Here is a 17,780-nt window from a genome sequence, read left to right as displayed (position 1 = left end):
GTTTGCCTTTTGCCATCTGGTAATCTCTGGAGCTAGTTGTTATAGTTGTCTCTGGTTAGAGCTTGTTCCTCAGGTGATTATTTTAGCCTCTATCAACAGACCTTAGAGACTAGCTCTATCCTTAGTTTCAGTGGTCAGGGTACTCTCTGCAGGCAAGTTCTCCTCTTACAGGGAAGGTGCCCAGATATCTGGTGTTCGAATTGCCTCCTGGCAGAAGTTGTGTTCCACTCACCAGAGGTCTTAAGATCCTGTGGAGGGTCCTGTGAGGAACTTGGGGTTGTCCAAAAACTCAGCGCACAAGGTACCCCGGTGGTGCAGTGGACGGGAAGGGATTTGTGCCCCTGATCAGGCCGGGTTATTTGCTTCCTTAATTAATTCAGTCTCAGGTACCACATGATTGGATTGGAGCAGACGCTGTGTTCCACTCACCAGAGGTCTTAGGATCCCATAGGGGATCCTGTGTGGGTCCTTGCGGGTGTCCAGAGACTCCCCGGGCCAGGAACCCTGGTGCTGCAGTGGACTGGAAGGTGGTCAGATGTCTGGAGCCCGAAAAGGGTGCTGCCTCAGAAGCTCTGTGGTTCCCACCTGTCCCAGAAGCTGTCAGCTTCTATGTGCACACTCTCACCTGTGCAGACTCTTTTTAACTTAATATTAAGAGAATGCTAAGATCAAGAACAGTGAGAAAAATTATCAATAATATCTTCATGATGTTTGAAGAACATGATTTTAACATTTTCAACTGTTAATATTCAACAAACAGAATAATTATTTTAAGGTATATTTTGTTTTTATGTCTCCCTTTTCATTTCTGATTTTATTAATTTGGATACTGTCTCTGTGCCCTTTGGTTAGTCTGGTTAAGGACTTATCTATCTTGTTGATTTTCTCAAAGAACCAGCTCCTGGTTTTGTTGATTCTTTGTATGTATAGTTTTTTTGTTTGTTTGTTTCTATTTTGTTGATTTAAGCTCTGAGTTTGATTAATTCCTACCGTCTACTACTCTTGGGTGTATTTGCTTCTTTTTGTGCTACAGTTTTCAGGTGTGCTCTTAAGCTGCTAGTGTAAGTTTCTTTTTGGAGGAACTTATTTTTCTCTTACCACTGCTTTCAATGTGTCCCATAAGTTTTGGTATGATGTGGCTTCATTTTCATTAAATTCTAAAAATTACTTTTTCCTTTATTTCTTCCTTGACCAAGTTATTGCGTAGAATATTGTTCAGCTTCCATATGTGTGTGTACTTTCCATTGTCTTTGTTGGTATTTAAGACCAATCTTAGTCCGTGGTGATCTGACAGGGTGCATGGGATTATGCCAATCTTCTTGTATCTATTGAGGCCTATTTTGTGACCAATGTATTGTCAGTTTTGGAGAAGGTACTGTGAGATGTTGAGAAGAAGATATATTCTTTTGCTCTAGAATGAAATGTTCTATAAACATCTGTCAGATCAATTTGGTTCACAACTTCTGTTAATTTCATGGTGTCTCTGTTTAGTTTCAGTTTCCATGATCTGTCCATTGCTGAGATTGGGGTGTAAAAGTCTCCCACTATTAGTGTATGGGGTGTGATGTATGCTTTGAGCTTTAGTAAAGTTTCTTTTATGAAGGTGGGTACCCTTGGATTTGGAGCATCAATGTTTAGAATTGAAAGTTCATCTTGGTAGATTTCTACTTTGACCAGTATGAAGTGTCCTTCCTTATCTTTTTTGATACCTTTTTGTTGAAAGTTGATTTTATTCGATATTAGAATGGCTACCCCAGCTTGTTTCTTGGAACCATTTGCTTGAACAATTGTTTTCCAACCCTTTACTCTGAGGTAGTGTCTGTCTTTGGGACTGAGGTGTGTTTCCTATATGCAGTAAAATGCTGGGTCCTGTTTGTGCATCCAGTCTGTTTGTCTATGTCTTTTTTTATTGGGGAATTGAGTCCATTGATGTTAAGAGATATTAAGGAAGAGCCGGGCAGTGGTGGCACATGCCTTTAATCCCAGCACTTGGGAGGCAGAGACAGGCAGATTTCTGAGTTCAAGGCCAGCCTGGTCTACAAAGTGAGTTCCAGGACAGCCAGGGCTATACAGAGAAACCCTGTCTCGAAAAAAAAAAAAAAAAAAAAGAAAAGAAAAGAAAAGAAGAGAAAAGGAGAGAGAGAGACAGAGACAGACAGAGACAGAGACAGACAGACAGAGAGAGAGAGAGAGAGAGAGAGAGAGAGATTAAGGAAGAGTGATTGTTACTTCCTATTATTTTTGTTGTTAGAGGTGGAATTATGTTTGTTTGACTTTCTTCTTTTGGGTTTGTTGAAAGATTACTTTCTTGCTTTTTTTCTAGGGTGTAGTTTCCTCATTGTGTTGGTGTTTTCCATGTATTATCCTTTGAATGGTTGAAAGTTGGTTTTGTCATGGAATAGCTTCTTTTCTCCATATATGATAATTGAGGGTTTTGTTGGGTCTATAGTAGTCTGGACTGGCATTTTTGTTCTCTTAGGGTCTGTATGACATCTGCCCAGGATCTTTTAGCTTTCATAGTCTCGATGAGAAGTCTGGTACAATTCTGATAGGTCTGCCTTTATATGTTACTTGACCTTTTTCCCTTACTTTTTTAAAAATTCTTTCTTTGTTTAGTGCATTTGGTGTTTTGATTTTTATGTGACAAAAGGAAGTTCTTTTCTGGTCCAGTCTATTTGGAGTTCTGTAGGCTTCTTGTATGTGCATGGACATCTCTTTCTTTAGGTTAGGGAAGTTTTCTTTGACAATTTTGTTGAAGATATTTACTGGCCCTTTAAGTTGGGAATCTTCACTCTCTTCTATTCCTATTATCCTTAGGTTTGGTCTTCTCATTGTGTCCTGGATTTCATGGATGTTTGGGGTTAGGAGGTTTTTGCCTTTTGCATTTTCTTTGACTGTTGTGTCTTTGTTTTCTATGGTATCTTCTGTCCTTGAGAGTCTCTCTTCTATCTCTTGCATTCTGTTGGTGATGTTTGCATCTATATCTCCTGATCTCTTTCCTGGGTTTTTTATCTCCAGGATTGTCTCCCTTTGTGATTTTTTTTATTGCTTCTATTTCTATTTTTAGATTTTGGATGGTTTTGTTCATTTCTTTTGCCTGTTTGATTGAGTTTTCCTGTAATTCTTTAAGGGAATTTTGTGTTTCTTCTTTAAAGGCTTCTAGCTGTTTACCTGTGTTCTTTTGTATTTCTTTAAGGGAGTCATTTATGTCCTTCTTGAATTCCCTTATCATCATTATGGGAAGTGATTTTAGATATGACTCTTGCTTTTCCAGTGTGATGGTGTATCTAGGACCTGCCATGGTGTGAGACTTGGGTTCTGATGATGCTAAGTAACCTTGGTTTCTGCTGTTTATGTTCTTATGCTTGCCTCCTGACAGCTGATTAACTCTAGTGCTAATTTCCTGCACTATATCTGACTGGAGCCTGTGATCCTGGTGTGTCAGAACTCTTCAGAGTTCAGCTGTCTCTGTGGCCCTGAGATCCTGGGTGTGTTAGAGCTTCTGGGAGTGAAGCTGCATCTGGGACCCTGAGATCCTGTTTTGTTCAAGCTCTTGTGATCCTGGGATCCTGGGATCCTGTGGTCCTGGGCATGTTAGATTGCCTGGGAGTGGAGATTCTTCTGGGTGTTGTGGGACTGGCTGTGGAGTTAGTGCCCAAGGTCTGCTCAAGGAACTTCTGATACAATGATCCTGGATGTGTTAGAGTGCTCAGGAGTGGAGCTTCCTCTGGATATTGTGGGACTGGCTGCAGAGTTTACACCCAAGGTCTGCTCAGGGCACCAGCCTAGACTAGAAAGAACTCATGCCACTGGTCAGGGAGAGTTCCTGGGTGTGTTGTTCCAGCTGGTCACTCAAGTTTTATTTTTCAATAAAATTGAAATCAAAGATTTATCAAAGATTTTTCATATCTTTTTCAGACAAGATATGGAGGCCAGGATAGCTTCAATGTCATCCTGTCCTAGCCTTTTGAGTAATGGGATTAGCAGGATAGTACTTTGAATAAAAGTATATTTCATAAATTTCCATTGGTGTGATTATGACAAGAATAACTACAATTTAATAAATGATTGAGGATTAGATGAATGTGAAGAAATTTGTCTTCTCTCATAAAATAAACTGAGTAAATTTAAATCCTTTTTTTTTTTCTGACAATGAGGTGGGTAAGCACAGGATGAGGCATCCTTTTGCAGATGTAGACATGTTAGTGTTTTAGGCATAGTTTGGAATTCTTCCTCTTAAAATATGATATACAAAGTAAGGAAAATTTGTGCAAGTTTTAAGTAAGACAAATATTATTTTAATATGCTTTAGTGTCTCTACTAACATTAAACAATTCTTTCCCCAACTCTTTAATTTATTACATATACTATAAGCCTTATAATTTTGGCTGATTTGGGTTAGAAATGCCTCAGTGGCCAAAGGCACTTGCTGCTAAGCTCAAAAATCTGAGCCCAATCCCTGGAACCTATATGGTGGAAGGAAAGAGCAGACTACTTCAAGTGTGTACAGGAATACACACACTAGCTAAATAAATGTAATTTTTAAGAGTTAGTTTATTAAAAATTAAAGCAATAAACCTCAGATGTGGAAGCAGTGGACAGAGGCTGTTTTCTAAAGTGTCAAGATATATCAATTATTAATTTGTCTTTAGAAAATATAGACATTAAAGTAATAATTTCTCTTTTGAATCATGAAGGGAAAACTCTTAGAAATTACTACAACATCCAAATAAACACGTGAGTAACTAGAAGTGATGAGATGTGTCTTAAAACCTTTGCAGGAGTCTTCTGAAGTTCACAGTCATGTGGTGTATGAATTAGCCTGCTTCCTTAGGGTGGAATCTATTCTCATTATGAAGCTTCTTCATCTAGAACCATTTTAGTTTAATTCCCACAACAAGTGTATACATTTGGATGAATAAGTAAAACAATACAGCTAATATTTATACTATGCAATATGAATATATTAATATTACTGCATATACCTTGTATTGTAAACATTTTTACAATTTGGATATGGAAGAAAAGTTATTTATTTTTTAAAATTTTTATTTTATTTTATTTTATTTTTTTTTGGTTTTTCGAGACAGGGTTCCTCTGCATAGCCCTGGCTGTCCTGGAACTCACTTTGAAGATCAGGCTGGCGTCAAACTCAGAAATCCACCTGCCTCTGCTTCCCGAGTGCTGGGATTAAAGGCATGTGCCATCATGCCTGGAAAGTAAATAACATTTATCTACTTATTGTATGTGTACATATATTTGTGGCTGTGTGGAGGTCTCACAATTTTGGGGAATTGGTTTTACCATATGTGTACCAGGGACGGAACTCACCTCTTCATAAATGTACCCTTTCCTTTACCGATCTATCCTGTCAGCCCCAGTATATTTTTAAAAAGTTCGATTTATTTAATTTTAATTTATTTTTTGACATCAGAGTTTGTTGTGCAGCATACACAGCATTAGTTTTCAATATGTCAGGTTCATCATCTCATGTACAGCTATTGTAGACATGCATCTGATTGTAGCTTATTTTAAACAATGCTATTATGTGACTGTGTGTGTGTGTGTGTGTGTGTGTGTGTGTGTGTGTGTGTTGGAATGGCTACCAGATAACCCAACAATGGCTGCCTATGAGTGGAAGAACCAATGATCCAGTAGTTCAGTCCATGAGGCTGGATGTCTCAGCTGGTCTTCAGTATAAGTTAGAATACTGAAAAAAATAGGTTCTACTGCCAGTGAATAAATGGAGCTGCTAGTGAGGAGAAAGAAAGCAGGTAAAGAGAGCAAAAATTTCCTTCTTCCATGTGTTATATAGGTTTACAGCAGAAGGTATGACCCAGATCACTCTTCCATATAATAAGAGGAAAAATGTTTTTTTTTTTTTTAAACTGGTGCACTTGAACAATTCTATGATGTTTGGACATGCTAAATTCTCATTTATCTTAATTTAACTAACTAAATATATTAGGAAATGTGAGCAGAGTTGAACATTTTATTTTAGCTCTGTTTTGTATTTTTCTGTATAGATTCAAGTTGCTATTTAGATAATAAAAAGAACCCATACTGAGGGTCATTGCTTTCTAATCACTGTTGGAAGATGCATAAGCAATTGAATTCATAATGAATTGGGAAGTAACTCCAGTAACACATAGGGTGTTGATGAAGGGGTTTAATCTCAAGACCTTTACCACCACCACTTCAGACCTCTCCATACATGGACTTATTAGAAGACTATATATACCACTTTTCTAATTTGTTCATGTGATTGAAAAATAGTCAAAAATATATCTTTAGATATTGTTCCTCAATATTTAGATATATTTTTGCAACTTTAATAATGCTGTTTCTTTAAGTACACAAGGTTTTTACTATATAACTAGGTAAATATTTTGTTTTATGGATCCAGTCCCCCTTAGGTTTTGTTTGCAACACCTATGTATGTGAACCTGAATGTGTATTGAAGAGTTCAAAAGAATATGAATGTGAACATAGTTACCAATAGCTAGGGATGAGGTATTTACTGGCAGCTAAATCTGTCTCATGAAGCCAGATCTCACTATGCCCTCACATGATTTATAGATTTTTTTAAACTATTAGTTTTATAATACAGAATTCAATAAATATGTAAATTTTCTCTATTTTTCAGGTTACTTAAAGAGCTTCTGGACTATGTACAAAAAATGCAAAAATAAACTCAACATTTTAGAAGAGTAAGGGATCTACCATCAGTTGTTGGTTCAGTCTCTGGACTGTCATGGGTCCAGGTTAGTTGACTCTGTAGGTGTTCTTGTGGTGTCCTTGACACTTCCAGCTCCCTCAGTCCTTCCCCTACTCTTCTACAAGACTGCTAAGCTCCGCCTAATGTTTGGCTGTGGATCTTCACATCTGTTAGCATCATCTGCTGGATGAAGCCTTTCAGGAGACAGTGATGTGAGACATCTGCCTGAAGCATAGCAGAGTACTCTGTCAGGAGTTGGCTCTCTCCCATGGGATGGGTCTCAAGTAAGGCTAGTCATTGGTTGGCCATTTCCTCAATCTTTGTCCTGCTCCACCTTTATTCCTGTTCATCTTGTAAGCAGGACAAATTGTGGGTGGAAGGTTTTGTGGGTGGAATGGTGTCCCTCTCCCTCCACTAGAAGCTCTTTTTGGCTACAGGAAATGGTCGTTTCAGCTCTCTTATGCCTAGTCAGTAGGAGTCTCACATAGTGTCACCCTCATAGACTCCCAGGATCATCCCTTGTCTCAGATTTCTCTCATCCCCAAAATGCCTTCCCTCCACTGATTTCTGTTCTCTTTCTGAGCCCTCTCTTGTCTTACCTCTCCCCTATACCTAATCTGCATCCTAGTTCCCCTCTTCACCCCTCCTCTACCCAGTTACTCCCTCCATCTACCTCTGATACATAATACAGTTGTAGTTGCCATGATATAATGGTAAGATAGACAGGACATATAAAAATCAATAACTAAGAGTATTTCTGCTAAAATTTTACATGCTTCATCGACTTAATCTAAGGATCATAGAGAAACACAGGTGGTCTGAATGTGTCACTGCCTGAGGATTGCCTCATTTTTCAGGAACTGAAAGGCAAACAGTGCCCCTGGAGCTATGGACTCAGACCTCAGAATCCCATGGTTCATGCCTCTCAAGGCAGCTAGGCATGACAGCATTTTGATAACCTATAGTTTCCCTTTTTAAATTGTTTTAGTTGCAAGGTATGCAAGTCAATCATCAAAACAGACAGAGTAGAAAATTTTCCAGGTTAACAAGGTGAAGCACAGGAGGATCATGCATATAAGACCAATATGTTTTAGAAGTAACAGATGCATTCCACAGAGACAACATGTCAAGGAACAGCAATTCAGCAGTCACAGCATCCCATAAGATTTCATCAACCCTTTTCCCTCAGTCACTAGTTTCTTTATCTGAGTCATTGTTGGTAGAGAGACTCTTCTTCTCTTGATGACTCTGTCACCCCATTTACTTTCTTTTCTTTGGATGAAGCCTCTGTAGATACCTTTGACCTCCTTCATCCATCTCGCACAAGTTGAGTCAGTCTTTCAGCTATTCACACTAGTTTCTCATCACCATGAGCAAAACCAGAGATTTTACCCCTGGCTCTAGTAAATTACTGGATTGGGCCATTCCATTGGCTAAATATAACATCTCTCCAAAGAACTGTAATCTTGAATTGTTTTGGAGTGATCCAAAATGGCCATTCTTGCCAAGATTTTTTTAAAAAATTAATTTATATGAAATGGAAGATAAAATATTGTGAAGAGTAGCCATACTACCTTACTCACCCTCATTTACTTTTAGAGAATATTTAAGTTGTCTATTAGCTCTTTTCACAATAGATTCACCTTGAGGGTTACATAGAATGCCTGTGATGTTAGTCACAGGATACTTTTGGTAAATTTCCTGAAAAGGTTTGATACTATATGCAGGAGTATTATCAATTTTTAATATTTTCCACGGGCCTAAAATAGCAAAAATCTTGGAGTAAAAAAGGTGATACAAACCTTAACTGCTTTTCCTGATAGAGGAACAGCAAAAGTGAGCAAAGAATAGGAGTTGTCCACAATGGCATGAACTTATTTTAACTTCCCCAAACCAGGGACAAGAGAAATGTCCATGTGCCAAATTGCCTTTTTTCAATAATCCTTGGGGATTTCTAGCATATGAGGGAAGAGGCAAAATAGTAATTTTTATTCATTAAGGACATTTTTTAACTATCAAGAGAGCCAGCTCTTTAGTTAGTGAAAAAGTTTGCTTTTCAATGCTAAAACATTTTGGTGAGAGCATGTATGAGATTCTTGTGCATGTATAAGATTATTGAGTTTTATGTTGTTAGTTCCTAGGGAAAAAGACAGTAAAATGAGTTTTGTCATAAGACAAATGTGTTTTGTCACAAGGAACATGCATTTTTATTGTCTCTTGTCCAAATAATTGCTTTGTGGGGACTTGCTTTAAATATTGCAAGGGAATCTTCCTTTGCATTTCCTGGAAGATTAGAATGAAATCTAATATGCACAAAATAAACTGAATTCTCCCATGTCTGTAATTCCTGTTGAATTAATTGTAGTAAACCATGAATAGAGGTGCTTCATGAAATGATCCATAATGTTTTTAGATGCTGAGCTGCCTAGACTGGATATTATGAATCAAAATGTAAGTTTAGAGCTTGAGGGTAATAATATATGGAAGCACCTGGATAAGTAAGTATCAGGGAAGCATCTCTAGAAACGTGAGCACTATTTCTTTTGTGGCATCTACAAATACTACTTGTGTAGAGGTATTAGCTGAAGCCTGGTACTTTTAGGAGACAAAGTAGCATGGTTTGCTATGAAATCAATAAGCTTACTATAAGGTAAATGATTGCCAATTTGAAAATTGGCAATTTGATATACAGTAAAATCTATAGCTAACTTATCTGAGGTTACATAGAAATATGTACATATTATCTGAGGTTACATCGAAATATGCATCAATTCCATAGCTATCCAGTGGGGATGTTTGGAGAAGGGATAATTAACAATGCAGGAACAGCACAGTGATTTGAAATACACAGAAGCCTAACATTCCTAAGTGCATTTTCTATCTGCTATCATACTATATATGAAGGATCAATACATTCTCTGGGAGATGAAAGATCATTATTCCCCTTAAAGATATCAAATAATGGTTGCTGCTATGTGAAAAATTTTAAGGTAAGTCTAATCCAACATTTTTCCTAGTTTTTGGAAGCCATTTTAAGTTTTTAAGGTATCCTTCCTAATTTCCACCCTTTGATGAATGATTTTTGAAGACATCATCAACTTTCCTAAATACAAATTTGGAGTAATGCATTGAATTTACTCAGGAGCTGTAACCAATCCAAATGAGATAATTCAATTTTTACTTCTGCAAACAGATCTTCTAGGTCTGTTTTACTTTATTAATTTGTTTAATTAATTTTCTGATGAAATTTTATTATTTTCATTAGAAAGCAGAATGTTTTCCCTACAATGTATCATAAAAAACAAAAGGAAATATCCCTTTTTAAATTAGTAGCAACACAATTTGGCTATCCCTTGAATAAAACTTTTCAATGATATATTCTCCTTGGTTCAGGTGTGTTGAGAGAGTACACTGAAAACAAATCTTTTACAATTTATAGGATGTAAAGGTATAATATAGAAACAGTCCTTTAAATCTAACAGTAAAATAGGCCATTCCTTAGGAATAACAGGTGTTGCAAAGTCTAGTCATGAATGTCCCATTACTTCCATTTGGTGTTTTCCTGATGTAGATCCTGTAGCAGATGTCATTTTCCTGAACCTTTCCTAATCGCAGAAACAGAAGAATTGGACTGCTAGATTCTATGTGTCCTTTATCTAGATGTTCCATGACTAATGCCTGAGTTGCTACTATCAGTTCTTTAGTATGTTGATACTGATCCACCCAGATGGGATCTTTAGTAAGCCAGATCGTTGGATCAAAATGATACTTCTCAGCAGCCCCAAATGGAAAAATACCCCAAACCTTGTCTATTAGATATTTTGAATAGACTTTAAAGGTTACATTATCCCTGTAACTCGATTTCAGACCATTTTCAGGAATCCATTATCGTGAGAGCATTATCTGTTCTGGTATTAGGCAGAAGGAGACACATGTCTAGGCTTTGAAGGACGTCTCTTCTCCATAAAATATTTTTTAAAGATTTATTTATTTTATTACATTAATACACTATAGCTGTACAGATGGCTGTGAGCCATCATGTGGTTCCTGGGTATTGAACTTGGGACCTCTGCTCATGCCAGGTCTGCTCTCTCTGGCCCAAAGATTTTATTATTATTATATGTAAGTACACTGTAGCTGTCTTCAGACACACCAGAAGAGGGCGTCAGATCTTATTACGAAAGGCTGTGAGCCACCATGTGATGGCTGGGATTTGAACTCAGGATGTTTGGAAGAGCAGCCACTGCTCTTAACCACTGAGCCATCTCTCCAACCCTCTTCTTCATAAATTATCTATCAACCTTTGTAGTAATAATGCTGGAAGGATCCTGATTGATCATTATTAGTTTTTTTGTTTGTTTGTTTGTTTGTTTGGTTTGTTTGTTTTTGTTTTTCTTTCATTGGATACTTTCTTTATTTTAACATTTCTGTTATCCCCTTTCCAGGTCTCCCCTCCAGAGCGCCCCTATTCTATCCCCCCTCCCGTTTCTGCCTGCCTCTATGAGGGTGCTTCCCAACGCATCCACTCACTCCTGTCTTTCTGCCCTGGCATTCCCCTACACTAGGGCATCAAACCCACTCAGGCCCAAGGGTCGCTCCTCCCACTGATATCCAACAACACCAACCTCTGTCACATATGCGACCTGAGCCCTGGGTCCCTCCATGTGTATTTTTGATTGGTGGTCCAGTCCCCAGGAACTCCAGGGGTTCTGGCCAGTTGACACTGTTACTTCCTCCATGGGGCTTCAAGCACCCTCAGCTCCTTTAGTCCCTTCTCCAACTCCTCCACTGTGTACTCCCACACTCAGTACAATGGTTGGGTGCAAGCATATGCCTCTCTATTTGTCAGGCTCTGGCAAAGCCTCTCAGGAGACAGCCATATCATGCTCCTATCAGCAAGCACTACCTAGAATCTATAATAGGCTACTGTATATGGTATGGCACACCAGGTGGGGAAGTTTCTGGATGGCCTTTCCTTTAGTCTCTGCTCCACACTTTGTCTCCATATTTCCTCATATGAGTATTTTTGTTCTTCCTTCTAAGAAGCACTGAAGCATCCTCACTTTGGTCTTCCTTCTTCTTGGCTTCAAGTCGTCTGTAAATTGTAACTTGGGTATTCCAAACTTTTGGAACATTTATCAGTGAGTACCTACCATGTGTGTGTGTGTTTTTTTTTTTTTTTTTGGTGGGGGACTGGGTTACCTCACTAAGGATGACATTTTCAAGTTCCATCCATTTTCCTCTGAATTTCATAGTCATTGTTTTTAATAGGTGAGTAGTATTGCATTGTGTAAATGTACCACATTTTCTGTATCCATTCCCCTGTTGTGGGACTTCAGGGTTCTTTCCAGCTTCTGGCTATTAAAAATATGGCTGCTATGGACATACTGGAGCATGTGTCCTTATTAGACATTGGAGTATCTTCTGGTATATACCCAAGCGTGGTCTATTTGGATCCTCATGTAGTACTATGTCAAATTCTCTGAAGAACCGATAGACTGATCTCCAGAGTGGATGTACCAGCTACTAATCCCACCAGCAATGGAGGAGTGTTTCTCTTTTCTACATCCTTGTCAGCATCTATTGTCAGCTGAGTTTTTAAAAATACATATGTTTTTATTATATATTTCCTAATTTACATTTCACATTTGATCTCCTTTCCTCATTTCCCTTCCAAACCATCCCCTATCCCATCTCCCCTCCCCCAGGTCACTAACCCACTCACTCCCACTTCCCTGTCCTGGCATTCCCCTAAACTGGGACATTGAGCCTTGATCTTATCCATTCTGACTCATGTGAGGTGGAATCTCAGGGTCCTTTTGATTTGCATTTTCCTGATGACTATGGATGTTAAACATTTCTTTAGGTGCCTTTTGGGCATTACAGTTTCCTCAGTTGAGAATTCTGTTTAGCTCTGTTTTCCATTTTTTGATAGGGTTAGTTGGTTCTCTGGAGTTTAACTTTTTAAGTACTTTGCATATATTGGATATTAGACTTGTATCAAGTTTAGGATTGGTAAAGATCTTTTTCCAATATGTTGGTTGTTGTTTTGTCCTATCGACAGTGTTCTTTGCCTTCTAGAAGTTTTTCAATTTTATGAGGTCCCATTTGCCGATTCATTGTGTCCCATAATTTTGGTTATGTTGTGCCTTCATTTTCCTTAAATTCTAAAAAGTCTTTAATTTCTTTATCTCCTCCTTGACCAAGTTATTATCCAGTAGAGTGTTGTTCAGGTTCCATGTGTATGTGGGCTTTCTATAGTTTTTGTTGTGATTGAAGACTAATCTTAGTCCATGGTGATCTGATAGGATGAATAGGATTATTTCAATCTTCCTGTATCTGTTGAGGCCTGATTTTTGACTGATTATATGGTCAGTTTTGGAGAAGGTGCCATGAGGTGCTGAGAAGAAGGTATATTCTTTTGTTTTAGGATGAAATGTTCCATAGATATCTGTTAAATCCATTTGGTTCATAACTTCTGTTAGTTTCACTGTGTCTCTGTTTAGTTTGTGTATCTATGATCTGTCCATTGATGAGAGTGGGGTGTTGAAGTCTCCCACTATTATTGTGTGAGGTGCAATGTGTGCTTTGAGCTTTACTAAAGTTTCTTTTATGAATGTGGGTACCCTTGCATTTGGAGCATAGATGTTCTGAATTGAGAATTCTTTGTAGATGTTTACTTTGATGGGTACGAAGAGTCCTTCCTTATCTTTTTGATAACTTTTGGTTGCACATCAATTTTTTTTTTTTTTAATATTAGAATGGCTACTCCATCTTGTTTCTTGGGACACTTGCTTCGAAAATTGTTTTCCAGTCTTTTACTCTGATGTAGTATCTGTCTTTGACAATGAGGTGAATTTTCAGTATGTAGCAAAATGTTGGGTCCTATTTATGTATCCAGTTTGTTAGTCTATGTCTTTTTATTGGAGAATTGAGTCTACAGATGTTAAGATATAATAAGAAAAAATGATTGTTGATCCTGTTATTTATTTATTTTTTTTTTGGTTTGAGGTAGAATTATGTTTGTGTAGCTTTCTTCTATTGGGCTTGTTGAAAGAAGATTACTTTCTTTCTTTTTCTAGGGTGTAGTTTCCCTCCTTGTGTTGGAGTTTTCCATCTATTATCCTCTGTAGGGCTGGATTTTGTGGAAAGATTTTGTGTACATTTGGTTTTGTCATAGATTATGGTGGTTCTTCCATCTATAGTACTTGAAAGTTTTGCTGAGTATGGTAGCCTAGGCTGTCATTTGTTTCTCTTGGGATCTGAGAAGTTTGGTGTAATTCTGATAGGTTGCCTTTATTTGTTATTTGACATTTTACTTTACTGCTTTTAGTATTCTTTCTTTGTTTTGTGTGTTTGGCATTTTGGCTGTTATGTAATGGGAGGAGTTTCTTTTCTGGTCCAATTTATTTGGAGTTCTGTAGGCTTCTTGAATGTTCATGGGTATCTCTTTCTTTAGGTTAGGGAATTTTTCTTCTATAATTTTATTGAAGATATTTACTGGTCCTTTAAGTTTGGAATCTTCACTCTCTTCTATACCTATTATTCTTAGGTTTGATCTTTTCGTTCTGTCTTGGATTTCCTGGATGTTTTGGGTTAGGAACTTGTTGCATTTTGCATTTTCTTTGACTGTTGTGTCAATGTTTTCTATTGTATTTTCTGCCCCTGAGATTCTGTATTTTATATCTTATTTTCTGTTGGTGATGTTTGCCTCTATGACACCTGATTTCTTTCTTAGGTTTTCTATCTCCAGGGTTTTCTCCCTTTTTGATTTCTGTATTGTTTCTATTTGCATTTTTAGATCCTAGATGCTTTTGTTCAATTGCTTCATGTGTTTGGTTGTGTTTTCCTGTAATTCTTTATGGGATTTTTGTGTTTCCCCTTTAAGGTTTTCTAGCTGTTTACCTGTATTCTCCTGTATTTCTTTAAGGGAGCTATATATGTCCTTCTTAAAGTCCTCTATCATCATTATGGGATGTGATTTTAAATCAGATTCCTGCTTTTCTGGTTTGTTGCTTTATCCAGGACTCACTATGATGGAAGAACTGTGTTCTCATGATGCCTAGTAGCCTTTGTTTCTGTTGCTTATGTTCTTGCCCTTGCCTCTTGCCATTTCATTATCTTTGTTGTTATCTGGTCTTGCTGTTTCTGACTCTGGCTTGTCCCTTTTGCAAGCCTGTGTGTCAGTACTCCTGGGAGACCAGTTCTCTCTGGGAGGAATTTGGGTATGGAGAGCTGTGGTAAAGGGTCAGCTTCAGGGATGACTGGAAGGATCCTTTCCCTGGCTGTTCCTTGGATCCTGTGTCTTTATGACTCTGGGAGGGTCTCTCATGGGCTAGAATTTGAGCAGAAGTGGTGTTCTTACCTGTGCTCAATGCCATATCACCACTCCTGTGAGACCAGCTCTCTCCTGGAGGTATTTGGGTATGTGGCACAGGATCAGCTCCGAGTGCAGATGGACCCCAGAAGGATCCTGTCCCAGGCTGCTTCTCGGTTCCTGTTTCCCAAGGGCTGCAGAAGGTCCCTCAGAACAGAAGTGGTGGTCTTTCCAGGCATGTCAACACTCCAGGGATACCAGCTCTCTCCCAGTGGTATTTGGGTATGGAGAGCTGTTGAACAGGATTAGCTCAAGGCTCTGTGGCACAGCATCAGCTCCAGGCACAGAAGGAACCCAGAAATCTGTTGTTACTTTCTAATTAAGAAGACTTTGTTTGTTTGTTTTTGTTGTTTTTTTTTTTTTTTTTTTTTTTTTTTTTTTTTTTTTTTTTTTTTTTTTTTTTTTTTTTTTTTTTTTTTTTTTTTTTTTGGACAAGGTTTCTCTGTATAGCTCTGGCTGTCCTGGAACTCACTTTGTAGACCAGGCTGGCCTCGAACTCAGAAGTCCTCCTGACTCTGCCTCCCGAGTGCTGGGATTAAAGGCATGTGCCACGATGCCAGCTAATTAAGAATTTTTTAATCTCAGCACTTTGGAGGCAGAGGCAGGCAAATTTCTGAATTCAAGGCCAGCCTGGTCTACAGAGTGAGTTCCAGGACAGCTAGGTCTATACAGAGAAACCCTTTCTCGAAAAAACAAAACAAAACAAAACAAAACAAACAAAAAAATTTAAACTTTGTTGTGGCTCATGGAAATCTCTTGCTCCCAAGGGCTATGCTTGAGTGCTTTGAAGGGGCCAATGTGAGGAATAGAGAATATATGAAGTATCCAACAATCCTTCAAATTTTTTACCTGAGGACATCTTTTGTAACTGATTCCACCCAGTACATATCTGAGGCCCCACAACATTCCATCCTATGTTTATAAACAGACCTTACTCAATTAAACACTAACACTAGAACCAAGAACAGTTTAGCAATACCTTGTCCTTTTTCAAAAGTTTGGATGCTAGCAGGAGCAGTTGGTATAATGTTAATCTCACTGATATAATTTTTATCTACAACTGCTGAAAAATCGGTAAGCCTTTCATATAAACACTATTTCTGCCTATTATCTATCCAGCATCTCCTTATAATAAAGGTTCAAATATGCCAGTAGGTATGACCTTGACCCCCTTTTCTGTTGTTAGTACAAATGTGGAGATGGTACTCAGGTTATGTCTGTTACTGCCTAGTAATTCCCTAGAATGATACATGGGAGTTTTGGGCATTATGAAGGACATTCACCCTGGTTCCTTTTTCTTTGTTGAATGACTACTAATAATTGAGGCACCATTTATCCTTGGAGGGCTTCCCCCAGAGATAATTTTTGAGTGCAAGAAAGCCCAATACCAACACTGTGACAGATGTAGTCATTAACATCTTTTTTGAAAGGAATATATGGTAGTCTGGCATACAGTGTTAGTATTCTCAAACACCAGGTGCAAGACAATAAGTATCCCTGCTTTTCCAACACTAACCAGGTGACAGATTATTTGCAAAATCTTGATGAGAAAGAAATCCTGATGTGGCTCATGGGGGCCTTGTCTAATTTTACAAAGTTCCCCTGTGTTTCTTCCAGAATTTAATATCATATGGCATTCTTGTAGCGGCAAAGCATTTATTTGACCATATGCCTCAGTTAGCTATATAATCTATTGTTGAGCATCACTATACATACCTCCTCTGGCAAACAACTTGAAATTTATTGGCACATTATTTTGCTCACTTTTGTTAGCTTGGTCTTGACAGCTTTTTAAATAATCAGTCCTCCATTAGTAAATATTCACCCTTCAGCAAGACAAACCATTGTACTAAGATTTTCCAATCAGAGGGAACAAAAGTGTGTCCAGAGATAGAATCAAGAAGACACAAACAAAAAAAGAACAGCAGACCCATATTGAGCACAAGCCTGCTTAAGATCCTTAAGAATCATAAATTAAATGGGTATAAAATTTCTATCTCACTATTGAGTTATTAGGATTGGGTGTTTCACTCAATGGAAAGAAGAGGGAATCCTTCCATGCCCTCTCCTATCTCCTAGAGCCTCTTGCATTGAACCTATATCATGGTTTAAAGGGGGTTGATTCTTGTGTTTGGGGGAGGGCAAGAAACTTACTTAAAAACCTCATTAAAAGATTAAATGAGGCAAGGAAAAAAAAAACTCCCTGCTATCTGGAGCTGCATTTGATGATAAATGGTTAGGAACAAGGAATTAGAGCAAGAAGAAGATGAGCAAAATCGGAAAATGGAGGAGGCAGCAGTTAATTTCAACAATAGAGAGACATGAGACAATATATTTGCAGGCTCGAATTTTTATTCTCTTTTGAGTGTTTTGTAATTTCCTGATCACTTTCATTTTTAATTTAATTTAATTTGGTTTTTTATTATTATTATACATAAGTGCACTGTATCTGTCTTCAGACATACCAGAAGAGGGAGTCAGATTTCATTATGGAAGGTTGTAAGCCACCATGTGGTTGCTGAGATTTGAACTCAGGACCTTTGGAAGAACAGTCAGTGCTTTTATCTGCTGAGTCATCTTGCCAGTCCTATTAATTTTTTTAAAGGCTCATTTATTTATTTTATGTATGTGAGTACACTGAAGCTGTACAGATGGTTGTGAGGCATCATGTGGTTGTTGGGAATT

The sequence above is a fragment of the Mus caroli genome, chromosome 1 (assembly GCF_900094665.2).
Source record: "Mus caroli chromosome 1, CAROLI_EIJ_v1.1, whole genome shotgun sequence".
NCBI classification, from domain to species: Eukaryota; Metazoa; Chordata; class Mammalia; order Rodentia; family Muridae; genus Mus; species Mus caroli.
Note: the sequence above shows the minus strand (reverse complement) of the source record.